An 18,365-nucleotide genomic window follows, 5' to 3' on the forward strand; every position below is an offset into this window, starting at 1 on the left:
AGCCCGTGGCCAGGCTTGACTTGTGAGAGTTTGGTCCACTAGGCTGTTGCTTACAGCGGCCTGCAGGCCCACATATCTACCACAGCCCACTTGGTCCGGCACTCCTTGGAGGAAACTATCTAGTTTCCTCTTGAAGATATCCACGGTTGTTCCAGTAATATTTCTTATGCTCGCTGGGAGGATGTTGAATAACCGTGGACCTCTGATGTTTATACAGTTCTCTCTAATTGTGCCTATGGTACCCCTGCTCTTCACTGGTTCTATTCTGCATTTTCTTCCATATCGTTCACTCCAGTATCTTGTTATTTTACGGTGTAGATTTGGGACCTGGCCCTCCAGTATTTTCCACGTGTATATTATTTAGATGCTGTATTGTGTCTATGTATGCCGTATATGTTCTCTGTACTCCCTCTATTTCAGCAATCTCTCCTGCTCTGAATGGGGAAGTGAGAACTGAGCAGTACTCAAGACAATAGCACAAGTGATTTGAATAGTACAACCATTGTAATGGGATCCCAGGATTTGAAAGTTCTCGTAATAAATCCTATCATTTTCTGGCTGCAGCAATTTCTGCTTGGTTATGCTCCCTAAGCATTAGGTCGCCAGACATCATTATTCCCAAATCCTTTACATGTTGCTTTCCTACTATGGGCAAATTTGACTGTTTTGCACCCTGTATTATGTTTAACCCCTTAACTGCGCGGACTCCAAATATGACACCACCCCCCCAGTGCGCAGGCAATAAATTCTCTGGATTTTTTTTTTTTTAAAGTGTCAAAAACCCTTCCCTTAGTATGTTTATATTAACAGAAGGTCGGAATTGTAAGTACTTCGGCTGCTATGGGGTCCATAAGTTCGCGCGTGACGACATCATTCCCTGGTCGTCCGTGGCGTACGCCCCCGGGGCCGGTAGGGTGCCTGCTGCAGGATGCACGAGTTGCTGCGAATATATTTTTGTTCATTTTCTGCGCACAGTTTCAAATACATTTTATTTGCTTTTACGTGCCAATCCTATGTATAATGAACACGTACACTATATTATGGCAGTAGAACATCCATACTGTTCGAAGACACTGTGTTATGTGCATGACATGTGTACACATATCTGGCACATATTTCCATTTTATCATGCTAATTTATGTATATATATAGTCTATTTACACATTATACACTATCACACACTATATACATTCACCAGCAACACACTCAGAACTCTGAGTGTCAGCTGCCACACCCTCACTCCTCCAACATCCAGTCTCTCCCCCTCACTCCTCCATCATCTTATTTGCCAACATTTCTCCTCCTACCATACTGTTAGTGTTAGTATTACACTATTTACACATGTTATGTATACCTATCTACATGTTTTATTCGCCAGAACTATGCAAGTAAGCCGGTATTGTGTCCAAACTTTACAGTGGCCACCATACACTACATGAGAAATCCAACCCGTTCTCACACAAGCCAGCACATATATGACTTAATGCTTAAAGTCAATATGTTGAATGTGATTTAGTACATATGTGATATATTCCCAGTTACCTTTTTACCAAGGCCCAAACTCTTCCTCACGTTCGAATTTACGTCTCACAGTACCCGTCCATCAACGTAGATAGCAGAATAGTCGTGATTGGTTCAATTATAATGAAAATTGTAGTTTTCAGGTCCCACATGGGTTGTGAAATTTACCTTTTATTGTCCATGCTCTTATAATATTACAGATCAGCTATATCCTATTGAAGGCTCGTAGTTTTGTTTTGGGAAATATTAGTTGTTCTTAGTCAATTATAATAAGCACTATAAATTATTACATAGAATAACAGTGCTTCACCAATCAATATTTTATACCATAGTTTGTGCTTTAAAAATCTTTAACGAATGTTTTGTAGGAACGCTAACAGAAAACGATGTTACGTTGGAATGTTTATGGGGTAAACTACTTCAAACAGCATGGTATGGTGTCTACTATACCAAATATTGAATGGGTATAGGGTCCAATACCACCTGTTAGGTGGGTAAGGGGTCCAATACCACCCGCAGGATGGGTATGGGGGTCACATCCACCCACAGGATGGGTATGGGGTTTAATACCATCCACAGGATGAGTATGGCGTCCACTATCACCCACAGGATGGGTATGGGGCTCCAACCACCCACAGAATAAGTATGGGATCCAATAACACCCACTGGATGTGTATGGCGTCCATTGCCGCCCACAGGATTAGTATATAGGCTCCACTACTGCCCACAGGGTCGGTAGAGGGTCCACTACCGCCCACAGGGTTGGTAGGGGGTCAACTGCCGCCCACAGGGTCGGTAGGGGGTTCACTACCGCCCACAGGGTCGGTATGGGGTCCACTGCCACCCACAGGGTCGGTATGGGGTCCACTGCCACCCACAGGGTCGGCATGGGGTCCACGACCGCCCACAGGGTCGGTAGGGCGTCCACTACCGTCCAAGGGTCGGTAGGGGTCCACTACCGCCCACAGGGTTGGTAGGGGGTCCACTGCCGCCCACAGGGTTGGTAGGGGGGGTCCACTGCCGCCCACAGGGTCGATATGGGGTCCACAGGGTCGGTAGGGGGTCCACTACCGCCCACAGGGTCGGAAGGGCGTCCACAAGAAACTTTCTAAGCCAGCACATCAAAGAACCGACAAGAATGAGAGGAGAAGATGAACCAGCAATGCTTGATTTGATATTTACCCTAAATGAGTGGGATATAAGGGAAGTTAAGATGGAAGCGCCCTTGGGAATGAGTGACCACAGTGTATTGAACTTTGAGTACCTGGTAGAGCTAGGACTTATCTCCCCCCAAAAAGAACTAGGAATCAAAAGGCTGGCATACCGAAAGGGGAATTATGAACAGATGAGAAGTTTCCTAAGTGAAATACCTTGGGACACAGACCTCAGAGATAAGTCTGTACAGGGTATGATGGACTATGTTACCCAAAAGTGTCAGGAGGCAGTAAACAGGTTCATCCCGGCCCAAAGGGAAAAATCCGAGAAGCAACAGAAGAATCCATGGTATAATAGGGCATGTATGGAAGTGAAGAAACTGAACAAAAGGGCGTGGAGGAACTTCCGGAATAACAGAACACCAGAAAGCAGAGAGAGATACCAGAGAACCAGGAATGAGTATGTCAGGGTGAGAAGAGAAGCAGAGAAAAGTTTTGAAAATGATATAGCAAACAAAGCCAAGACCGAACCAAAGCTACTCCACAGTCACATCAGAAGGAAAACAACAGTGAAAGAACAGGTATTGAAACTTCGAACAGGCGAGGACAGGTATACAGAGAATGACAGAGAGGTGTGTGAAGAACTCAACAAGAGGTTCCAGGAGGTCTTCACAATAGAACAAGGTGAGGTCACTGTGCTAGGAGAAAGGGAGGTAAACCAGGAGGCCTTGGAAGAGTTCGAAATTACGAGAGAGGAGGTCAAGAGACACCTGCTGGATCTGGATGTTAGAAAGGCTGTTGGTCCAGATGGGATCTCACCATGGGTACTGAGTGTGCAGAGGCACTTTGCTTGCCACTCTCCATAGTGTATAGTAAGTCACTGGAGACGGGAGACCTACCAGAAATATGGAAGACGGCGAATGTGGTCCCAATATACAAAAAGGGCGACAGGCAAGAGGCACTGAACTACAGGCCAGTGTCCTTGACTTGTATACCATGCAAGGTGACGGAGAAGATCGTGAGAAAAAACCTGGTAACACATCTGGAGAGAAGGGACTTCGTGACAAATCGCCAACATGGGTTCAGGGAGGGTAAATCTTGCCTTACAGGCTTGATAGAATTCTACGATCAGGTGACAAAGATTAAGCAAGAAAGAAAGGGCTGGGCGGACTGCATTTTCTTGGATTGTCGGAAAGCCTTTGACACAGTACCGCATAAGAGGCTGGTACATAAGCTGGAGAGACAGGCAGATGTAGCTGGTAAGGTGCTCCAGTGGATAAGGGAGTATCTAAGCAATAGGAAGCAGAGAGTTACGGTGAGGGGTGAGACCTCCGATTGGTGTGAAGTCACCAGTGGAGTCCCACAGGGCTCTGTACTCGGTCCTATCTTGTTTCTGATATATGTAAATGATCTCCCGGAGGGTATCGATTCATTTCTCTCAATGTTTGCGGACGATACTAAAATTATGAGAAGGATTAAAACAGAAGAGGACTGTTTGAGGCTTCAAGAAGACCTAGACAAGCTGAAGGAATGGTCGAACAAATGGTTGTTAAGAGTTTAACCCAACCAAATGTAATGTAATGAAGATAGGTGTAGGGAGCAGGAGGCCAGATACAAGGTATCATCTGGGAGAGGGAATTCTTCAGGAGTCAGAGAAGGAAAAAGACTTGGGGGTTGATATCATGCCAGACCTGTCTCCTGCAGCACATATCAAGCGGATAACATCAGCGGCATATGCCAAGCTGGCCAACATACGAACAGCATTCAGAAACTTGTGTAAAGAATCATTCAGAACTTTGTATACCACATATGTCAGGCCAATCCTGGAGTATGCAGCCCCAGCATGGAGTCCATATCTAGACAAGGATAAGACTAATCTGGAAAAGGTTCAAAAATTTGCCACCAGACTAGTACCCGAGCTGAGAGGTATGAGCTACGAGGAGAGACTACGGGAATTAAACCTCACTTTGCTGGAGGACAGAAGAGTTAGGGGGGACATGATCACCACATTCAAGATTCTGAAGGGAATTGATAGGGTAGATAAAGACAGTCTATTTAACACAAGGGGAACACACACAAGGGGACACAGGTGGAAACTGAGTGCCCAAATGAGCCACAGAGATATTAGAAAGAACTTTTTTAGTGTCAGAGTGGTTGACAAATGGAATGCATTAGGAAGCAATGTGGTGGAGGCCGACTCCATACACAGTTTCAAGTGTAGATATGATAGAGCCCGATAGGCTCAGGAATCTGTACACCTGTTGATTGACGGTTGAGAGGCGGGACCAAAGAGCCAGAGCTCAACCCCCGCAAACACAACTAGGTGAGTACAACTAGGTGAGTACAGGGTCGGTAGGGGTCCACTACCGCCCACAGGGTTGGAATGGAAGGGAGTCCACTGCCGCCCACAGGGTCGGCAGGGGGTCCACTACCGCCCACAGGGTTGCTATGAAGTCAACTACCGCCCATAGTGTTTGCATAGTGTCCACTACCGCCCATAGTGTTTGTATAGTGTCCACTACCGCTCATAGTGTTATTATGGGGTCCACTACCCCTCATACTGTCGGTATGGGGGTCCATTACTACCCACAGGGTGTGTCTAGGGTCTATTTTTTTCTGTATAGCGGAGGTGGCAATACTGCTTTTCCAATCCCATTTGTTGTTCAGTGTAAAATATTTGTTGCTCGACTTGCAACAATTTATATAATATATATATATATATATATATATATATATATATATATATATATATATATATATATATATATATATATATATGTCGTACCTAGTAGCCAGGACGCACTTCTCGGCCTACTATGCAAGGCCCGATTTGCCTAATAAGCCAAGTTTTCCAGAATTAATATATTTTCTCAATTTTTTTTCTGTTGAAATGATAAAGCTACCCATTTCATTATGTATGAGGTCAATTTTTTTTTATTGGAGTTAAAATTAACGTAGATATATGACCGAACCTAACCAACCCTACCTAACCTAACCTAACCTATCTTTATAGGTTAGGTTAGGTTAGGTAGCCGAAAAAGTTAGGTTAGGTTAAGTTAGGTAGGTTAGGTAGTCGAAAAACAATTAATTCATGAAAACTTGGCTTATTAGGCAAATCGGGCCTTGCATAGTAGGCTGAGAAGTGCGTTCTGGCTACTAGGTACGACATATATATATATATATATATATATATATATATATATATATGTCGTACCTAGTAGCCAGAACGCACTTCTCAGCCTACTATGCAAGGCCCAATTTGCCTAATAAGCCAAGTTTTCATGAATTAATTGTTTTTCGACTACCTAACCTACCTAACCTAACTTTTTCGGCTACCTAACCTAACCTAACCTATTAAGATAGGTTAGGTTAGGTTAGGTAGGGTTTGTTAGGTTCGGTCATATTTCTACGTTAATTTTAACTCCAATAAAAAAAAATTACGTCATACATAATGAAATGGGCAGCTTTATCATTTCATAAGAAAAAAATTAGAGAAAATATATTAATTCAGGAAAACTTGGCTTATTAGGCAAATCGGGCCTTGCATTGTAGGCTGAGAAGTGCGTTCTGGCTACTAGGTACGACATATATATATATATATTTATATATATATATATATATATATATATATATATATATATATATATATATATATATTATATATATATATATATAGTATTATACCTTTGCAATAATGTACCAATGTGTGTATTTTCATAACCCATTTTAAATACTTGAAAAATATATAACTACATAGTGAATGCAAGTCAATGTATATTTATATATTTATTTATTTATATACAAGAAGGTACATTGGGTTAGAGAGATTACATAGCATAGTATTTGCAATCTTGTAAAGCCACTAGTACGCGCAGGGTTTTGGGCAGGTCCTTAATCAAACAGATAATTTTAAGTAGGTAAATTCTAGCAGAATTAATAAAATGATAACAGATACATTGCAAGAAAAAAAAATGAGATGAGAGAATAGTAAGTATATTAAAGCTCATTCGTTTATTAAAGCTCTGGTTGATTACATTGACAACTTGATTGGTAATTTAAACAAGATTAACAGACACCGTACAGCTGATTGATAGCACATATAAGAAGACAGCAATGATCACGATGGTAAAGATGTTCGGATTGGGTACATAAAGATAGGGAGATTGGGTAGCAATAGATACAGTGCAATTTTAAAGCAACAAGCTAAAAAAAACTATGCAGATGAGATAAGGTACTTTTTAGTTTTGTTTTTGAATGACGCAAAAGTTGGACAGCTTTTCAATTCATTAGGGAGCGAGTTCCATAGACTGGGTCCGTTTATTTGCATAGAGTGTTTACACAGATTATGTTTGACTTTGGGGATATCAAAGAGATATTTATTTCTGGTGTGGTGATAATGGGTCCTATTACATCTGTCCAAGGTAAGTTTCAGAGCAGGATTTGCTTTTAAGAACAGGGTTTTGTAAATGTAATTGACACAAGAAAATTTGTGGAGTGAGATTATGTATAGCATGTTAAGGGAGTTAAACAAGGGGGCTGAGTGTTGTCTGAAAGTAGAATTTGTTATTATTTTGATAGCAGATTTTTGCTCGATGATGATGGACTTGAGGTGGTTTGCAGTGGTTGAACCCCCATGCACAGATACCATAATTAAGATAGGGATAGATTAGTGCACAATATAGAGAGATGAGAGCAGAGGTAGGTACATAATATCTGATTTTGGAGAGTATCCCAACTCTTTTAGAGACTTTCTTAGTTATGTGTTGTATGTGGGTGCTGAAGTTGAGTCTCTTGTCTAGGAATAGGCCAAGAAACTTTCCATCATTTTTATTGCTAATGTTTACATTATCTATCTGAAGCTGAATTGCATTTGTAGATTTGCTTCCAAATAAAATGTAGTAGATCTTTACTATGTTAAGTGTTAGTTTATTGGTTGACATCCATAAGTGGACTTTTTTTAGTTCATTATTAACAACATCATTTAGTGTATGTGGGTTGGGGTTAGAGTAGATGAGGGTAGTGTTGTTCCGAACCATAATGGAAACTGGCCCAACTATGGGATGGGTTAACCCAAGTATCGCGTTTTCAAAAGGGTCGCCCATGTTGGAAAAGACGAACGCCGAAAGAATATTGTTGAAAACATCTTGATGACTTATTAAACCAAAATTATTTATTAGTCAGAAGAAAGACAAAAATGCGATCTATATGTAAAACTTCTACCAGACAAATATTTTAAGTAAAACTGATGATATTTGTAGTTTTATAAAAGGGGCAGTTTTCATTGCTCGTCGAGCTCGAAAACCGCAGAATTTATTTATTTACTTATTTATTTATTTATGCATATACAAGAAGGTACATTGGGAATGTGAGGATACATAATATGGTAATTACAGTCTTGTAAAGTCACTAGTACGCGAAGCGTTTCGGGCAGGAAATCTCAGAACCATGCCTATTTCACGCAGATTCCTTAACCCTTAACATGCTCGGGGTCTAATATCCTGCTATCCACACAGGCGCATGTCATTTTGAAAAAAAAAAATTTTTTTTTTTTTTTGCTAATCTGTTAAGTTCTGTTCACTGATCACGGGAAAAATAAAAAAAAAACTCTATTGTACTTACTTTTGTTGCAATAGAGCCGAGAAGCTCGGTGATGACGTCACAATCTGCATGTTCGCTCATGCAGTACACGCCCGGGAGATGTTGCGCGCGGTCCTCAAACAGCCAGAGTTGCCACAAATATATTTTCGCGCTATTTATTTACAATGTCTAAGCGCATTTTATCTAATTTTTTTTCACTAATTGTGTTTCAAATACTGTTTGAACATATTTTGTATCAATAATTGTTGCATATTTGAGTATACACAGGCGCACACAAATGTTTTCAATTACGGCAATATAATATGTCATTACAGTCTATTATATTGTATGTTCTGCTTATATTTGTATATATTTACACACACGCACACGCTATCTGCTTATATGTTTACATATTTACACACTCGCACACGCTATACACACTTTGAAGCACACTTAGAAGATTTCTAGACTGTGGTAGTCATTGAAGCAGTCGACAGCACATAATGGGATACCACACGTTTCACACCATGTTTGCACAAGCTTCCGTTTCTTGTCTCTACGTGTCGTTGTTTTACACACCAAGCAATCACGTTGGGCTATTGCACGCTTCACACCAGGTGGCAAATACTTAAGTTTGTGTGCTAGGAAGCCTTCAGTGTGAGCGAGGCGTGGAGTACCAGCATGCTGCAACAGTGGGTTTATGATGGGCCGCTGAATACCTGGGACATCTTTTGCAAACTTTCCTAATAACTGTATTGCAGCATCAAATACAAAGTCACGGAAAGTGGGTTTACGTCCAGTTCTCACAAGGTACATGTTGAAACAGTTCAGCATGCTCATGTCCACAAGATGGAAGAACACTTTTTTCGTCCACCTACATGTCTTCCGCACACACTCTGCAGTGCCAATCATCATGTCTGATTTATCAATCAACCGCATGTTGATATTATAGTCTAAAACACAGTCTGGCTTATATAGTGGTGCGTTTGTTTTATGGCTCACTTTCCCACTGTTCACCATTGTTCCATCATGAATTGTTGTCAACAAGTTCACCTCTCTTTTGTCTTTCCACCGAACTGACAGAATGTTATCACTTTTCCTTCTCTGACACTCACCAACTGCAATGTCGTTGTCAAACACAGGCATTTCCCTTCGTTGTGGCTTTACTGTACCAACCAATCCGGTTCAATTTTCTAGCAAGAACCGAGCTAGCAAGGGACTTGTATAGTAATTATCTGTGTATAAAATGTGTCCCTTGTTCATCCACGGAGCCATGATGGTCTTCACTACACTCCCCGAGAATCCATGTTCGTCGTTACCGGGAATGTCTACATCACTAGCCGAGTACAGAATCATGTGTAACACGTATCCTGTCTCACAATCACAAAGAACAAAAAATTTCAGGCCAAATCGGTTTCGTTTTGAGGGAATGTACTGTTTGAATGGAACACGTCCCTTGAAAAGTATGAGATTCATCAACCACCAGCTTCTGTGCTGGTACGTAAAAATCTCTGAATTTTCCAATAACATCGTTCATGTAGTGCCTCACTCGCCACAGTCTATCATCAGGTGTTCGGTCCTGAACACTTCCAAAATGTAGACACCTGAGGAGTATCTGAAACCTGTCTCGTGACATATATTTCCCGAATAAAGGTGTTGGTATTGTCTTGTCCTTGCTCCAATAGTCATTTATTGCATGTTTGTGACAGTGCTTCATCAACAAACAGAGTGCCAAAAACACATACATTTCCGCCACTGTGGTATTTTTCCAACGCTGCAGTCGTGAAAATTCTGTGATTTCCCTCTCAATCAGGTAAGCAGCATGCAGGTTCGTTTGGTGTACAATGTATTCCATGAGTGGTTCATCATAGAATGCTGTAAAATATTCCATCTCAGCCATGTCCTCACCTTGATTAGGGAAAAGGTTTGTAATCCCTACATCTTTATCGTCAAAGTGAGGAATATTAGGAATAAAATCGTCACCATCACTCCACTCAAGTACACCAGGCGTCCTGCGAGATGCAGAGGAAAGACGGCGAGGAAGCGATGCATACCGGCGACCAGGAGCTGAATACCGTCTGCGAGAAGCACGGCGGCTACGTGCACGTGAGGTGGGTGCACGTGAACACGAGGGTCTTGGTCCCTCATGTGGTGCCATGCGGTGGCGCTTGGCCGGGCGAGATGCTGCTGACGTGACAATTTCTCGCCCAGTTACACCACTGGTACCAGCCAGAGGCTCAATAAAACTTTGATCTGAGTCACTAAACCCAGAAAAGGAGTCACCTCCCTCTGACTCGTCACCCTCAAACAGAAAATATCCACAGGAACTGTGAGGTCGTGGTAGAATTGGGGTAGAAAATGGGCGAGGAGGCATGGGAGAGCGTATAGGCCTCGCCATGGCATGGCGGTCATTCTCACTTTCACTGCTGCTGCTGCTATCACCCGACAACTGTGTATAATCCTCATCGTTGTCTGAATCGTCAAACACACTTTCTTCACCTTCAGAGAATAATTCGTGGGCTATTTGCTCTGGGGTGAGGGACTGAGTGGTGCGTGCCCGTGAGGCGTTTGACCGTGCGCTCGCCATGGTGACTCTCGCTAAACTGAGGCCTCCCATGCCATCGAATCGTGAGCTGGATTTTTTTTCAAAATGGCCGCTGTTTACTAGAGCCCCTGGGCAGCGTATGGGACCCCCAGCTACACCGCGGGCCATTCAAATCGTGCGCGGTACCCATACACTTCATATGAAGTGAAGCGCAGTTGACTGGTAAAACGATTTACACTTCATATGAAGTGATGCGCACTTTAAGGGTTAATAAATGTAAGAGTTTTATATGTCACAAGATACTGTAGATATAATTATAAGCTTCATTCTAAATACCTTACCATGGGCATATTTAGATTTAAAGCAAAGATACGTGTACTTTTATAATAGCCGAGCTCCGACCCCGGACAGATTGATCGACCGAGCAACTCTCTCTCAGAACCATGTTTATTTCACATGAATTCGTTAATAAACATATATGTTTTATATGTCTCAAGAAAGGCAGACATATAAGTTTCACTTTAAACACTTTACCATAGACATATTTAAAGTTCTAATGAAGGTACATGTATTTTAAAAATTATGGAGCTCCCACCCCGTACAGACTGAACGTCAGAGCAACTCTCTCTCAGATCAATGTTTATTTCACGTAAATTCGTTAATAAACACAAATGTTTTATATGTCTTAAGCAAGATAGAAATAAGAGCTTCATTTTAAATACATTACAATTGACATATTTATAGCTCAAGTGAAGATACATATGTTTTTATAGTAGCGCTCAGTAGCTTATCGGGCATGGAGTGCAGACGCCTACGCACTTGCCGATATATTGTATAATTAACAAAGATACGCTAATAAAGCCTAAAATCTTATATGCCTCCTGAAAGACCGAGATATGAACATTATTATGATTGCACCAAATGAAATATATCATGTTCGATAACAAAGATATATCAATTTTAAATTACGTTACGACTCTTGCTCGGGCGAGAGAGATGGGGCGACTCTCGCCCCATCTATTGGAGATTCTGTCCACTAAAGACCCAAAGCTACTCAAACCCTCCTAGCATTATTTAAGTAATGAAGTAATATGGTATATTTACTCACTATAATGTGGGTGCTGAATGCATAACATGAGAAAACATATATTTACTCCAAACTAATATAATTTCATTATGAAATAAGTAAATAAGTAGCATCAAAGGAAGTCGACGGTCCAAGCGTCAATGTTGTGGAACGACTTATCCAAGATATATAGTTGTTTGGAAAGTGTTTGTTGCCGCACTTCTCTGCAAAAATTATCACAAATAACATAACTAGCCAGAAAATATTTAACATTTATTAAAAAATATATGTTTGGAAGTTAAATCGACTTCATAGGACAATAGTTTTGCTATATATACTCGTTATTCATTGACATGCGTTCGCTACTTGAACTACTATGTACTGTACTTATGTAAAATCTCCCATGTCTCTTCGCTCATCTCACCGAACCATACAGGCTCTGTGATATATTGTTAAATTAATTGAGATTCACAAATAAAGCTTATAATTGTATATGTTATCAAAAAGGCAGAGCTTAGTTTAGTTCATTTATTATGCACCCCATACCCATCCTATGAGCGATAGTGGAGTGTTACAGAGGCACACAATGGGCTCAGGGACTGAGCCCCACAATTCAAATAGCCAAGCAGGTTATAATCTTGATAAGGTAGTTACAAAAGTCAATGCACATTGTCACATCAACAATGGGCTCGAGACCGACCACAAGTACAGTTTATAATTTAAGCAACTGACATATATGGAGGGCTAGTGTCACAATTGATATGTTTATCCTACACATAACTCCCTCTTCCCCATCCAATGGGCAGCGGTGAATAGGTTACAATCAAGTCGTTTTTTGCGTTTTATTCAGAGATTAGATCTTATTGGGTGAGGAAAGATATTCATATTTTAAAGAAGGCTTCTTGGCTGATGCTCTCCATTGAAGGAAAATATACAACCTTCTGAAAATCAATGTTAGTTTGATCTAGATATTGTAATTAACGAAATTATTTGTCATCAGAAAGGTACAAATATAGGCTACATTTAAAATCCTTCGTCATAAATATAACTGAAATGAAAACGAAGATATATGCGTTTTGATAGTTACTTGATGGCTAGCTCTGAGAGACTGAAGCCCTGCACACCAACCAATTATATAATTAGTTTCCATATATTTTAATTAATCTTAAAAATCTATATGTCAGAAGAAAGGAAGATGTAGTCGTTAATGTGACAACATTTAAAAATATATATCTCTTAAGTTAAATAAATAATACCACCTTATCGCCGGTGTCTGGACACATGAAAACTACCTAGGTATCAGTATCCAGCCAGGCGGGGATCACAGGCTGCACAATACTGATAAATTATGTAATGCACTACTTGTGGTCGATCTCGAACCCATTTATGATGTGACGACTTATAGTGAATTTTGTAACTAGCTCATCAAGATTGTTACTTGCTTAGTTAAATGAATTGTGGGGTTCGGTCCATTCATTTTCTTTCTTTATTATGCACCCCATAATACCCATCCCGTGGGCGGTGGTGTAAAGGATTACAGAGGCACATAATCGGTTCAGGAACTGAACCCTCTAGTTCGTCTAGCTAAGCTGCCCCAGACATCACTCGGTACTCCTACTCAAATCTCTGAATATGTTAGACATTAAGTCACTGCACATTCTCTCATGTTTATTATACATATATAAAACGCTAAACTGTAATGCCAATCCCGACCTCAAAAGCTTCATAGAAGGTTGTAACAGAACCCATGAGCACCACACCAGAAATAAATACAGTTTTGATATTCCTAGAGTACGACTTAATCAAACTGGAAATGCTCTACAAATCAAGGAACCCAGAATGTGGAATGACCTTCCCAACCATGTTAACCCTTAAAGTGCGCATCACGTCATATGACGTGCTGGACGTTGTTCCAGTCAACTGCGCATCACGTCATATGATGTGTTGGAGTACTACGCAAGATTTAAGCAGCCCGCGGATACACGGGGTTCACCACACCTTCATCAGGGATCTTGTAAACAGACGCCATTTTAAAAAAAAATCGTGGGCCAAACTCCCGGGTGTTATTGGCCTCAGTATTGAGTGAGCAACCAAGCCTGACGCACGCAGCATGAGCTAACAGCACTGCTGTTCAGCTTGTGACCACAGCATCGCCTAAAAATGCCAAATTATACTTGTTCATGCTATTATGTAGCGATGATATTATTACAGAAGACCCCTGACTGTGATAAAACTGACCAGGGTTCTGATAATAGCAGGATTGTGGTGATATTTAGCGCTGTGCGCCATGGAGGGAGGAGTAATGCTGTGGGAGGGAGGGTGGTGGCGATGTCTTCTGACTGTGTGTGGCCACCTTTTATTGACTGCACTCAGCATACCAGCTTAGTTTTTTTTTTTTATTTTTTTTTTAATTTTTACATGCAAACATGCTTATAAGTACAATAAAAGGAAACAGTTACATCATAAAACCGAACAAAAAGACAAAGCACAAATGGGCAAAACTAAGGAACAAAAGTACTAAACACAATAACGCCGGCCGGAAGGGCCGATCACAAAACAACAATACACTGTAATTACAAACAGAATACAATAATTAAGTGAAACACAGCAGAATACAAAACAGAAATAACACACCAAAACCTGAAACATACAGAACAAGGCTACCAGCACCGCAAACACACACAGAGGGGCACCAACATAAAAACAAATAAGTAAATAATAAATAACTAACAATACAACAACATAATTATACAATAAACAAAAGGAAAAGCTCAACGGCAAAACTCGACAAAAAGCATAAACCCAGACCAGGTCACGTCAACAGCCTAAAGGGCACTCAACACCACACAAACAAGCGCACAAACAGCATCATACAGCCATAGAACCACAAAGCATAACATAAGCACATGACACCCACAACCAGACACACACAAACCAAACCCCGGACCGCACAGGAACCGGACACAAACACACAAGCCACACAAAAAAACCCACAACCACAAACCGGAGCACGCAGGAACCGGGAAACAAACCCGCCCCACCCACTCACACACACCCGACCCGCACCCCACACCCATGCACACTAATGGAAACAACCCACAACACACAAAGGAATCACGAGTGAGGAACACATCCCTCAGAGACAAGACCATACGTCTCCGCAGCCCAGGGATACCGTCGCTTGTAGGCCTCCCAAATCATATATTCCCTGTCGGTAGGGGGACAATCCCCCTGCCGCCGCGGGCCCTTCATAAACTCGGGAACCACCAGATCAGGTGGAAACGGCCACTCCTTAAGCTCACTGACGCAAGTCGCATAACGAGGCTGGGGAGCGCAACCCATGTCCTTCGAGGTAGCAGACGACACCGCTGAAGCGTACGAGGGCTGCCGAGACGGCCGCGTCGCCGTACACACAGGAGCAGGGGACAATTGACGAGATGGCAACTCCACCGAGACCGCAGGAGACACTGAAGAGACGGCCGGAGACGGAAGAGGCGTCGAGACCGCAGCCGATGTAATGGGGACCGAGGAAGGGGTTACAGAACCCCCAGAACGAGCAGTCTTTTTCAACACCATCACCAGGCCACCGTGCTCACCACGAATCTCGGCAGGGGGAACCACCCCCCATGAAGAACCGGAGCCATCCGATGCAGGCGACGCACCCGAAGCAGGAACCTCAGTCACCATATCTGCAGTGGAGTCCGAAACACTGGCACGGGCATCCTCAGGCAAATGCACCTCCGCCGTCACCGTAGTACGCAACATAACCGGAGCCACCCCTCTGTCGCCAGCAGATTCACAAGCGACGAAGTCGCCAACATCAGTCCATGCTGAAGACGAACGCCGAGAACGCTTAGGCTCGGGCCGCACATCATCCGATCCGGAGGCAGACTCTGAGACACGCGCAACACAAGCAGGGTGAACCGATGCACGTTGCAGAACGGCAGCATCCTCAACCACATGGGGCACCAGGCCAGGCACAGGAGGAAGCGCCGGATCCACCCCAACACCCAGCACAGTCGGAACAGACGGCGAGGGTGCAGGGACAGGGTCAGACGCAGCAGAGGACAAACTGGAAGACGGGGGAATCGAGCAGCAGGCAGTCTGAAGAACCCCAGGGACACAAGTCGGCGCAGGACTATCACCCTGCGACGCCACCACCTCTTCAGGAGAGGCGACAACAACAGGGGGCGCACCAGGCGGCGCAATAGGCGACACAGGGGGCACATCTGGGGCTGAAGAGACGGCCACATCCACTGAATCCTCCTCCACAGGAAGCGGCGGAAAATCCACCTCACTGAAGAGGTTCACGGGTGCAACGGCAGGCGCAGAACAGTCAGCAGCCTGATGGTCCAAGAGGCCACAACGATAACACGTCCGAGGCTGGCGGGCATAAAATACCCGAACGTTGTAGCCCATAAGCCGCACAGAGGACGGAATATCTTCCCGGAGCCTCATGCCCAGGGTGCGAATGTTGGTCCTCACACCCTTAAGTGGACTGGAAGACACCACGTTCACCCGCACACTAATCACTGCGCCATACCGGCCGAAGTACCGCCGTAGCAGACTTTCTGGAAACTCCAACGGAGCCCCATGCACACTGACGTACGTGAGGGCACCACTCCGATCAGATAGGGACACAGTGCCCGCACCATCCGGCAGGGGAAACGTTCGCCCCTCGTAACGACGGAGAAACTCGCGATATACCAATTCCTCGGAAAATTTCAATATCGCTCGACGAGCCGTCACCAGCTCGACACCATAAATGTCGATCACAGGGACATGAAGCACCTCACACACCAGCGCTATCTCTGGGTACCCAGCCCGGCCGGAAAATTCGAGGCCCACAGACTGAGCTCGCAGGACAGGGGGGAGGGGGACCCCCATCGTTAACTCCACGTCAGCACAGGTAGGCAGAGACACACCCACCCTCAACCGGCCAAATTGGTAAACACCACCAACAGCCGGAGCGCCGATTCACCACGTCCTTCCCCTACCGAAGCTAGGGCTAGACTCTTCGCCATGGAGGGAGGAGTAATGCTGTGGGAGGGAGGGTGATGGCGATGTCTTCTGACTGTGTGTGGCCACCTTTTATTGACTGCACTCAGCATACCAGCTCAGTGGTTCACTATGGTGAACACAAATGTAGATACTTATATATAACGTGTGTATAGAGGGTATAAACAGCAAGAAAAGGTTTGGAGCCGCCATTTTGGTGAGGGCGGTGGCGTCGTCTGCACGACGCCATCGTGCAGACGACGGTGTTGTTTACTGGTTACCACGATGGTCTTTGGGCACCATACCAGTTTATTTGTACAAGTATGGTGAATAAAACAGGTAGATATTTATATATAATGTGTATATAGCGTAATAACACCACACAGTATTGTTGGAGGAGAAATATTAGTGCGTCTGGCCTTGAGGGCGGCCGCCAATCAGCTGACTGTGTGAGTAGCCACATCTTTGTGTCTTTACTCACCATACAAGCTTAGATGTACAGTTATGGTGAACAAAACATGTAGATACTTATATATAACGTCTGTATATAGTGAATTATAGCAAAAACATTATTGTGGGAGGAGAATGTGGGTGAGTCAGATGACTGGAGAGAGGGCGGGAGTGGCTGGCTGGTAAACGGCGGTCACTCCTCGTTACTTTTTGACTCATAATAGCTACTTAGTGGTTTGTTATAGTGAACAAAACATGCAGATACTTATATATAACCTGTGTTTATAATGTAATAACCGACAAAGTATTTGTTCACTGATTGATGAACATAATTGAATCAACAATATGCACACCATATTTTTGAGTAGAGCAATGATTCACTCATTTTATTATATAAATATATCAAACTACACACTATTGAATAATATTACAGCAAAAAAAGTATGAAAAATCAATCAGAGACATTGAAATAATTCGGTAATTATCTCTCTGTGGCAACTCTGGCCTGACAGCTTGCGAGCAACAGACAGCCTGGGACGCACGCTGAGTCAGCGCCTATAATTTGCCAGACTTCCCCGCCCTATAGCGGGCAATATATGCCACTTACGATTTTTTTATTATTTTTCCCGTGATCAGTGAACACAAATTAACAGGTTAGGAAAAAAAAATAATTTTTTTTTTTTTCAAAATGACATGCGCCTGTGGGGATGACAGGATATTAAACCCCGAGCATGTTAAGGGTTAACATGCTCGGGGTTTAATATCCTGTCATCCCCACAGGCGCATGTCATTTTGAAAAAAAAATAAATTATTTTTTTTTGCTAATCTGTTAAGTTCTGTTCACTGATCACGGGAAAAAAAAAAAAAAAAATTCTATTGTACTTTTGTTGCAATAAAGCCGAGAAGCTCTGTGATGACGTCACAATCTGCATGTTCGCTCATGCAGTACACGCCCGGGAGGTGTTGCGCGCGGTCCTCAAACAGCCAGAGTTGCCACAAATATATTTTCGCGCTATTTATTTACAATGTCTAAGCGCATTTTATCTAATTTTTT

At 42.9% G+C, this 18,365-nt stretch overlaps 1 long non-coding RNA gene across 2 annotated transcripts in view; it reads right to left on the reverse strand.

The window, feature by feature from the left end:
- Window positions 1–18,365, reverse strand: part of LOC123769023 (uncharacterized) — a 165,158-nt gene that overhangs the window by 12,630 nt on the left and 134,163 nt on the right. The gene's annotated exons all lie outside the window — the stretch shown is intronic.

Source organism: Procambarus clarkii, chromosome 64, assembly GCF_040958095.1.
Source record: "Procambarus clarkii isolate CNS0578487 chromosome 64, FALCON_Pclarkii_2.0, whole genome shotgun sequence".
NCBI classification, from domain to species: domain Eukaryota; kingdom Metazoa; phylum Arthropoda; class Malacostraca; order Decapoda; family Cambaridae; genus Procambarus; species Procambarus clarkii.